The sequence below is a fragment of the Gymnodraco acuticeps genome, unplaced genomic scaffold, assembly GCF_902827175.1.
Source record: "Gymnodraco acuticeps unplaced genomic scaffold, fGymAcu1.1, whole genome shotgun sequence".
In the NCBI taxonomy this organism is placed as follows: domain Eukaryota; kingdom Metazoa; phylum Chordata; class Actinopteri; order Perciformes; family Bathydraconidae; genus Gymnodraco; species Gymnodraco acuticeps.
This window is the reverse complement of record NW_022991189.1, coordinates 315945-325568: the sequence shown is the minus strand read 5'-3', so window position 1 is coordinate 325568 and position 9624 is coordinate 315945. Positions and strand designations below refer to the sequence as shown.

The window sequence follows — 9624 nt, the reverse complement described above, 5'->3', positions numbered from 1 at the left end:
AGCGACTTACATACTCTATACTGTGGACAATCCCCACAGGAGCGATTTGGGGTGAAGTGTCTCAGGGACACAACGACATGCTGACTGCAGTGGGGTTTGAACCTGTGCTCCCTGATCCCAACACCAACACACTAGTCCACTGCGCCACACGCCTCCCTACGCCGCCTAAGATGCAGTGGAAGTATAAAGTAGCATTACATGGTAGTAAAGTAAATAACAGGTACTACATTTGAACTCAAGCACTTAAATATTATTTTGCCTCATTCCACTACTGACACATACTTTCAAATACAAGTAAAAGTACAACACTAGGAACTAAATGTTATTAATAGGGAGGCGTGTGGCATAGTGGGTTGTCCGTAGGTGTGTAATGTTACATTATTAATGTAATAATGCAGAGTCGATACTGTCAGTGTTTTACTATTCAGCTGTTTGTCGTGAGCTTTCAGAAGATCTCCTCCAGTTCATCCCTAAGTTTTCAAGCTTTTAAAGACTTTTATTTTGAAGTAGTTTGACCCTGTGACCTCCATGTTCCAGGTCACAGCAGCCGTCCTCTCTTCCCTCGAGAGGTGGAGGGAGGAGATGGATGAATCCGACAGGAAGCTCCTCTCCGGCCCGTGATGGATGCCGCTGCCACCGACACTCAGCGAGGGAACAAGGCGGCTCGGTGGCAAAGAGGAAGAGGAGGGAGGTCAGGGTTATTCTTAGAAAAATAGATGATGAGCCCTTTGCTCTGCACTCTCTCTGTGACGCATGGTGACAGCTGAGTACAATCAGGTGATCGAACAATGGACGTTTGGCGAGCTGGCAAAGCACCTGTCCCTGCAATGTTGCCAGAATATATCTTTACACTTGATATAAGACATAATAACTTTTATAACAATAACAGAAGCAGAGTAGTAGCATTAATAGGGCCTTGTGACCTAAGATTGTCATCGTCATAACTACGCTGTAGCTACCTGACCAATAAAAGCCTTGAACCTTGAACCATAGGTCAGAGCAGAGGACCTATTGTTATTACTGTAATTTATTTTTAATTATTATAATTTACAAGTAATGATAAGTATTTTTGAGGGCCTTATCATGCTGAAATGATGGAGACTATTTGCAAACTTGAACCAACAAACAAACAAATTGATATGTTAGGGGTCTCATTATCAATGCAGGCAAAACAGCTCTATCGCGCCCTCTACAAGGTTGCTATCATACAGCCCCTCGTTGTGCTTTCATCTACAAGTCTGATATTTGGTAGGCATGTCTGGCATGGTGAGACGCCCAGAAAAGTCTCTTGGAGGCGTATCGTAAATCAAACAGGAAGTCGGCCAGTTTTAAATGTATGTGCCATTTTTGACCACTTTTTGCATTTTTTGGTGCCATCTTTCAACAAACTCCTCCTACAGTTTTTGTCTGATCTTCTTACAATTTGGTCAGGGTGTTTTATTGTATTTGTCATTAGCATTATTACAGCGTTCAATGGCTTGTTAACAAAGCTCTTATGATATGTTTGATGATGTTCTAGGATGTGTTTATTTTACATGAATTCATTTAGGAATGGGTTGTTTTTTTCAGTTTATAATTGTTTTAGATGAACTGATGATTTAACCGATTTTCTTTGAACATTATTATAATCTACTTGTGAAAACTGCTGATTTACTTTGGGGTCTTGGGGTTAGACAAATAACAAATGCTCACTAAATGTGATTCAGTCTTTAACCCTTATGTTGTGTTTGTTTCAAGTTAAAATTATATAATAACTACGCTCTAGTACAGCATCGGAACAAGGCTTCATGATATCCTCCACTAGAGCTATATAAACACTACAAAACTGATGTTGTGATTGTGATCTTGACTGACATAGGCCTACATACTTTTACTGATGGACAGTTTTGAATGCAGGACTTTTACTTGTACTATAGTATCTTTCACAGTGTTGTATTAGTTATTTTATTTCAATGAATAACCTGAATATTTCCTCCACTCCCTCTTGGCGAAGGGCCAGTGAGAGGTGGAGCAACACTGATAGGAGAGCTTCAACTGCACTGACGTAAAAGTAAAGGTAAAGCAGAGCTGCAGTCCTGACAAGTCTCTCAGTTTCTCTCTAAATACACACTCGACTGAATCCAGCAGCTTTCTCTCAACAACACAGCAGAATCTCTGCCAAACACTGGTGAGTACACTACATACACACAATCACTAACTAAATATTTGAACAAGGTTTAGTTTAATCAGAATCTGAGGCTGATATGTCTGTTCAGACATATAGTGAATATTTGGCCATATACATTTGTCTTTTAAGATAAAAACGTTTACATTTAGACTTGAGTACAAAGCAGGTTTAAAACCAAACCCAGTGACTAAACTCTGGCTAGTGAAGTTTAGACAGGGTAACGTCACAGCTAGCATTAGCTTAGGCTAACTTCCAGCCCTGTTTCCTGTATGAACTCAAAGCCTCAGCTCTGCTCAAACAGGAAGTATGTTTAACAACCCTAAAAGCAGCTAAATGCTACGGCTATAAAAGTGACTGGAAGCAGGCAGTGAGAGGCAGCCTCAATACATTATGTAAATACATTCAAACCCTTTGCAAAAATAATCTAAAGTAACATTTGCGAACTCCTTAGAGGCTTGTCAATACTCATATTTCCCCTCCTCGACTCCCCTCCTCGGTTCCCCTCCTCGAGACTTAGACCCGCCCACAGGAGATGCGAGCGGAGGACCGAGGAGGGGAAGCAGCAGACGTTTAAAGAAATGAGAACTCCTCTCCTCTGAGCGGTCATTTTAAAGCGACGTCCGTTCATTATTACGTGGCAACAGCTGCATCAGCTGTCGAGTGTTTTGTCATAGCGCTGTATCTCTGTTCAACCCAGTATCACGGCATTTCGTGTTCACCAACACGATTTTTAATCTATTGATTCGTGTTCACCAACACGATTTGCCCCTTTTTTTCGTGTTGCACAGCACGATTTTAAAAGCAATGTATTTCTATTGCCTGCAGCACGTCTTTTTCTCCGGTTGGGTCGAGGAAGACCGGAAGCTGTGTGGTTCATAAAAACATGTTCTTACTCAATATCAAGCCACAGTTATTGCTTTTATTTGAAATCGTATAATTTCGGACTTTTGTTGACGTCTGTGAGGAAAATAAATGGGGCTCAGAGCCTCAGAATACTGAAATCTGTATTTTAAAATATTTGTTTCCTTCTAATTCGATATTCTTTTCAAAATAACACACTGTTATTTACTCACCAATAACACACAATTATCCTTGCTTTTATTTATTGGTTTAATTCCATAATCTCCATAAAACTCGTAAAAAAACGGTCAAAGTACTGGCAGCAGCGGTGTTGGTCCTGATGGAGAGAGGTGTTGGTCCTGATGGAGAGAGGTTCTGGTCCTGATGGAGAGAGGTTTTGGTCCTGATGGAGAGAGGTGTTGGTCCTGATGGAGAGAGGTGTTGGTCCTGATGGAGAGAGGTTTTGGTCCTGATGGAGAGAGGTTCTGGTCCTGATGGAGAGAGGTGTTGGTCCTGATGGAGAGAGGTTTTGGTCCTGATGGAGAGAGGTGTTGGTCCTGATGGAGAGAGGTGTTGGTCCTGATGGAGAGAGGTGTTGGTCCTGATGGAGAGAGGTTTTGGTCCTGATGGAGAGAGGTTCTGGTCCTGATGGAGAGAGGTGTTGGTCCTGATGGAGAGAGGTTTTGGTCCTGATGGAGAGAGGTTCTGGTCCTGATGGAGAGAGGTGTTGGTCCTGATGGAGAGGTTTTGGTCCTGATGGAGAGAGGTTCTGGTCCTGATGGAGAGAGGTTGTGGTCCTGATGGAGAGAGGTTTTGGTCCTGATGGAGAGAGGTTTTGGTCCTGATGGAGAGAGGTTCTGGTCCTGATGGAGAGAGGTTCTGGTCCTGATGGAGAGAGGTGTTGGTCCTGATGGAGAGAGGTGTTGGTCCTGATGGAGAGAGGTTCTGGTCCTGAGGGAGAGAGGTGTTGGTCCTGATGGAGCGCAGCCTCCAGCCAGAGTGTTGTGTTGAAGGCAGAGCTGAAGTCCACAAACAGGATCCTGGCGTAGGTTCCTGCTGTGTCCAGATGCTGGAGGAGGAAGTGAAGTGATAACTATTAGTAAACCATAATGATGGATGTTATTATCAGCAGCTGCCAATAGATCCCCTACATCTTGTATGATGGACCTTTGAAGCACAAGCGCACGCACGCACTATTGTGGGAACAATCAAACGCACCCTCCCAGGCACTGCGTGTTAGCGAAGTACAACTGGGATTTCGAAGAGGAAGATATGCTTGGTCAATTCTTAATAAAAAAGAAAAACCAACAAATTGAGCACTTGAGTGTTCATTAGCAGCGCCTAGCTACAGCTGCGGAGCTTTGGTCAATACCGCTAACAGTCCATTTCCTTAAAATGGTACATATCGCTGAATCTATATTTTTATCTTCAGGTGATGAAATCTGCATAATGTTCCTGTACAATAAGATTCGAGCATTTTGTAATACAGTGAGGAAATTCAAGACCAGTAAATATTGATTGATTAAACAACACTAAATAAAATGTTAGTGTTTTCTTCAAACTCAAGACTCTCTGCTGCAGCTGTACCTTAAAGACAAAACAATTGTCTGATGATCTTTGTTGAACAAGGTCTGATTGTCCTGTACATGTACAATGTGGGGTATTTTTAAATACTTTACTAAACCACATTCAATATTATGTTAGACACAAGTTAGTTATTACTCACATATCAAAGTATTTTCATCTGCAAGATGGAAGAATAGCTGGGTGCTGCCTGGAGAGACTGATGAGAGGGACACAGGCTGGCGTTAGCAGCTTTCCACACAAAACCATCACATCTTCTCTTCCATAGTCTTCGCTGTCCACTGGTGCTCTGTCAAAAGAGTGAACATCACAGCTGTCATGTTAACCCTTTGTTACACAACATACAACCAACATGTGTCAAAAGTGACCCGAATTAGTTTTAATTGTAAATATCTTTGCAATAAATTACTTTAACCATTCAGGATCCCAGGTATTCCTCAATTAACATGTTTTGGATCAACACCAATTCTAATTTTTATTTGTCCCTTTCTTACTTTTTGAATACAAATCATGTTTGTATCACTACACTTCTAAGGCACAACATGGGTCAAACATTACCCGTATTCTTTTGCTATGTTATTTCATGCATGGCTGAGTGTTTCTTTACTATACATTTTCAAATATAATTAATTTTAGCAGTGATTTGGACCAAGCATGTATGATGTAGTAATACAAAAAGTATTTTAGTTCACAGTGTGACATTAGCTAGTCATGTTAGCGTGTAATATATAGAGCAGAGCTAACTAGCAAATTAGCCGAACGTTAGCGGTTAGCTGTTTATGCTATGCTAGCTGTTGGCTACTGAACATTAACAAACTAGATTCCGCTGTAAGAAAGCTGTGAAACTTTACATTAAACTTGGCGACAACACTGTGATACCCCACTGCATGTTTATGTGTAATTCTCCCGTGTTGGAGACGAGAGGGTGGGGGGGGGTGGCACTGCAATAAACTGTAAACTAACGTTAGCAGCCGCATGTTAAGCCGGGTTTCCCGGGCGCAACATCTTGCAAGAAACAGCATCTCAGGGCTTCTTAACATTTAACAACCTATTAATTATGCATACCAACTTAACCGGAAGAAACTCAGCTAACTAGAAGAAGAAACGTAACCTTAAATAAAAAATAAAACATTCACAAACTAAGTAAGGATTATCTAAATACATGTTTAACTCCATTACAGTTGCAGGACTCACCAGATCTCAAGTCTTCTGTTCTTTGTTGACGTCCCGATGCTCATATTTAACGTGTGTAAAACGATCCCGATATGAATCCATAAACTCCTGTAACAGACACACAGACAGCTGTAGCTCCAGCAGGAGGAGACCCGCTCAAACTGACTTGGATGTTTCAAATGTGAACGACAGGCGCGGACAGTTCTCATTGGCAGGTTTCTTCGATTATGTTTATATTAACCAATCAGGAGTGTTGTGGACTCATTCCAAACATGCCTGACTTGTCTGCCGTGTTTTGGCTGAATTCTATTTCAAGTGCCGTAGCTCTGGCTGTCGGCCAGAATCCGAAAACCATACATTATACTGTAAAACTAAGGTTTATTACTGTAAATTGACCAATGGAAAAAAACACAGCAACAGAACACATAAATAAAACAAGGATAACTGTGACTTATTGTTGAGTAAATAACAGTGTGTGTTTTAAACCTTGGTCCTCCCTGCAGAGATTTCTCCACTTTCTATGATTTTTTTTTTTTAATGATATTGTCAACTGTAGATGTTTACAATATAGTAAGTTAGGAATTTCATGAAAACATATTTATTTACTTTTGTTTCAACATTGGATATTTTGTGTTTTTGTTGGATTCAATCGAATATTGAGAAAATGATTTATGTAAAAATGTTTTACTTACATTTTACGTTTTTTTTATTTTACGCTTTTCTTACAGTTTTATGTTTACCTTAAAATTACAAAGAACATCTTAAAGTCTTATAATAGTAATACACTTTTATATTACGAGTTACATATTTAATTACAGATAAAAACATTTTATTTTACGTACATCTGCATGTATTTTCTGAAAGTGCAAAAATACTGTAAATATTATATAGTAAATTTACAGTAAAAAAAAAAGGAAATAAACGTTATTTGTTGTTATTGTCAAAATACTTCAAATAATGTTTTGGGTTGTTAATTTATAGTTAATATCTGTCATTTTACAGGATTTTGCAAGTTATTTAAAAAAACATGATAATTACTATACAAATTTACAGTTATTTCCTGTAAAATTACGATCTTTTTTTACAGTGTACTCCACTGCATTTATTTGAGTTACTTTGCAGATTCTGATTAATTATGTGAAATATAAACAACCCTTAAATCAGACTTTAGTTACACCTGAGTAAAATTCAGGTAAGGTGATTGTCAAGTGCCAACAATCAGGAGAGATATTTGATAGTTGGTGCTTGAGAAGACTAAACATGTATCTGCAATTGACATGAATGGAAACGAGTAATAAAGTATATTCATTACTCGTTATTCTCTACTAATAGTTAATTAAAGACTACATATTATGGCTATTTTTCACATCCCTTTCAAGATTTTCAAAGGTGTATTGACATATCATATACACAACTACAGTGTAGTTATGCAATGAATGAAACACTTGGGTCACAGGTTCCTCAACAGTGCATTACAAGACATCTATCAATATGTGTGAACCTCCACCATTAAACTGTCATATTCTGCACATGTATTATTCTATCTACATACATAAGAGTATAATTCATATGTATAATATCAGTTAAAATAAGTGCTTCAACATATTTAACATTGCAGGAAAGCAATATATTAGACGTTAAGTACTTTGTCAGGCTTAATATTTATCTGTAGATAGATACCCCCAAAGTTTTTTTCTTATTTAAAAGAAGACCTTAATCTGTTATTTAATGTTTAAATAAAGGTTCATTTGTTTTTCTGTTTTGCACCTCCTCCTATTAATATCTTTGTACATTCTGCACTAAACTGTTTTATTGTAGAGATCACTTATAGTATCTTCTTGATTTTATATTCTATATTTATACTTTCCCCCTATGAAAGTATGTACTCTTAATATTTTTTTAATCAAATAAAACACAATAATTCAATAACGTGCTTTAACCACTAGGCGGTGCACACAAGGTACACACAGCCATAATAACTTTGTATTATTAGTGTAGGACACTTTTGTTTTCGTACAACATCTGAAGATGTGTAGTTTTATGCATGCTTTCACATAATTTTACAGCATATTGCTATACTATTTCAGACTCAGTATTTACATTCTTACATTCAAAGAAAATCAGTAATATCTTTAAAAACTACAGTCCTTTTATATCAGCTGTGCACCGTTATGGTGTAAATATAACCTATCTGTGAATTAGATCAAATGTAAAAGTCAGCCGAATTAGTGTTGATACTGCAAGGAGACGTATTGTGTGAAGAGAAATTGAAGATGTTGTTTAATTGTTGAATATATTTATGATCCACGTCAAGTATTCAGTTTCGGCGGCATTTTCTCAGTTTTTCCAAAGGTCTTCTCATCAGGGCTCTATAAATAAAGAACTACGGCAGATCTGTAATATACAATGCAGCCGAACCGTGTATTACAATGCCGTTATGTGATGACTTTCAAAGAGAAAAGCAAGAGCGCTCGGAATTAAGTATTATTTTATTCTTTTAAAATGTTTTCCGGATTTCATATCATATAAACACCAAATCCCAGCATGCATTGCAGCTAAAACAACAAGCTTAAAACCATAGCTGAGGATCCTGGGTAATCGCTCGAAATGCCTACGTCTGTTTCCGGTTATTTTTATTTTGAAATTCAGTTCCTGACGGACGCCAAAAAAGCCCGAGATTATGGAATTAAACCAATAAATAAAAGCAAGGATAATTGTGTGTTATTGGTGAGTAAATAACAGTGTGTTATTTTGAAAAGAATAACAGATTAGAAGGAAAAAAAGATTTTAAAAATACAGATTTCAGTATTCTGAGGCTCTGAGCCCCATTTATTTTCCTCACAGACGGCAACAAAAGTCCGAAATTATACGATTTCAAATAAAAGCAATAACTGTGGCTTGATATTGAGTAAGAACATGTTTTTATGAACCACACAGCTTCCGGTCTTCCTCGACCCGACCGGAGAAAAAGACGTGCTGCAGGCAGTAGAAATACATTGCTTTTAAAATCGTGCAGTGCAACACGAAAAAAAGGGGCAAATCGTGTTGGTGAACACGAATCAATAGATTAAAAATCGTGTTGGTGAACACGAAATGCCGTGAGACTGGGTTGCTCTGTTAGATCAGCTGAACATTGTTCCCCCACATATTTACTTTGAATTCATTGAGAGTGCGGTATAATGAGACAATAACAGGCTACAGATGCGGACGCACACACACAAATATATTTATATATATATATACAATTTAAAGTATGAGAGCACTCTCATAATAACGTAACACAATCAGAGACTGGATATATCCCCCCCCTCTCTCTGGTCGCTGAAATGGGGAATTTAAATGACGGGCCAAAAGTTGTATTTACAAGTAGCCTATTAAAAGTAAGCAGAGGACACCAAACCAACTGAGACCCGTCTGTCCGCCGCATTTACGCACTGTACAACACACACACACACACACACACACACTGTACCACACACACCTACACACTGTACAACACACACCTACACACTGTACCACACACACCTACACACTGTACCACACACACCTACAGCTCCTAAAGCATAAGCCGTTGTGTATTTTATTATGTGAAGCAATGGTCTTAGAAAAATATCGACTCTTTGTTTGTAGATATCTACTAAACTAAAGCAAATAAAGAGAGTAGGCCTGTTATACTGAGTGATATATATTATACACACTGCTCTGCTTTCTGCATGGACCTCACAGCTGTTCTCTCTGGAAACATCGCGACAAGATGAAAGCAGTTTCTAAAATAATATCCAGCTGCAGAGCTGTGATTGGCTGAGATAAGTCCGGCCATGCGTCACGCCTCCACCGTTCCCGGAAATGCATCCGTGGAG

General features: G+C 38.6%; 1 protein-coding gene and 1 long non-coding RNA gene across 3 annotated transcripts in view; one reads left to right on the top strand and one right to left on the bottom strand.

Annotated features, from left to right (window-relative positions):
* Positions 1-2049: 2049 nt before the first annotated feature.
* Positions 2050-9624, top strand: part of LOC117561228 (E3 ubiquitin-protein ligase TRIM39-like) — a 43299-nt gene continuing 35724 nt past the window's right edge. For both annotated transcript variants that reach the window (XR_004571308.1, XM_034238521.1), the window contains exon 1: positions 2050-2167. The gene's annotated coding sequence lies outside the window, so the exon portion shown is untranslated. The remainder of the gene's footprint in view (positions 2168-9624) is intronic.
* On the bottom strand, positions 3846-5836 carry LOC117561229. The gene is made up of 3 exons (XR_004571309.1): positions 5786-5836; positions 4734-4880; positions 3846-4076 (listed from the first exon to the last, which is right to left on the bottom strand). It is a non-coding gene; the product is annotated as an uncharacterized LOC117561229 (long non-coding RNA).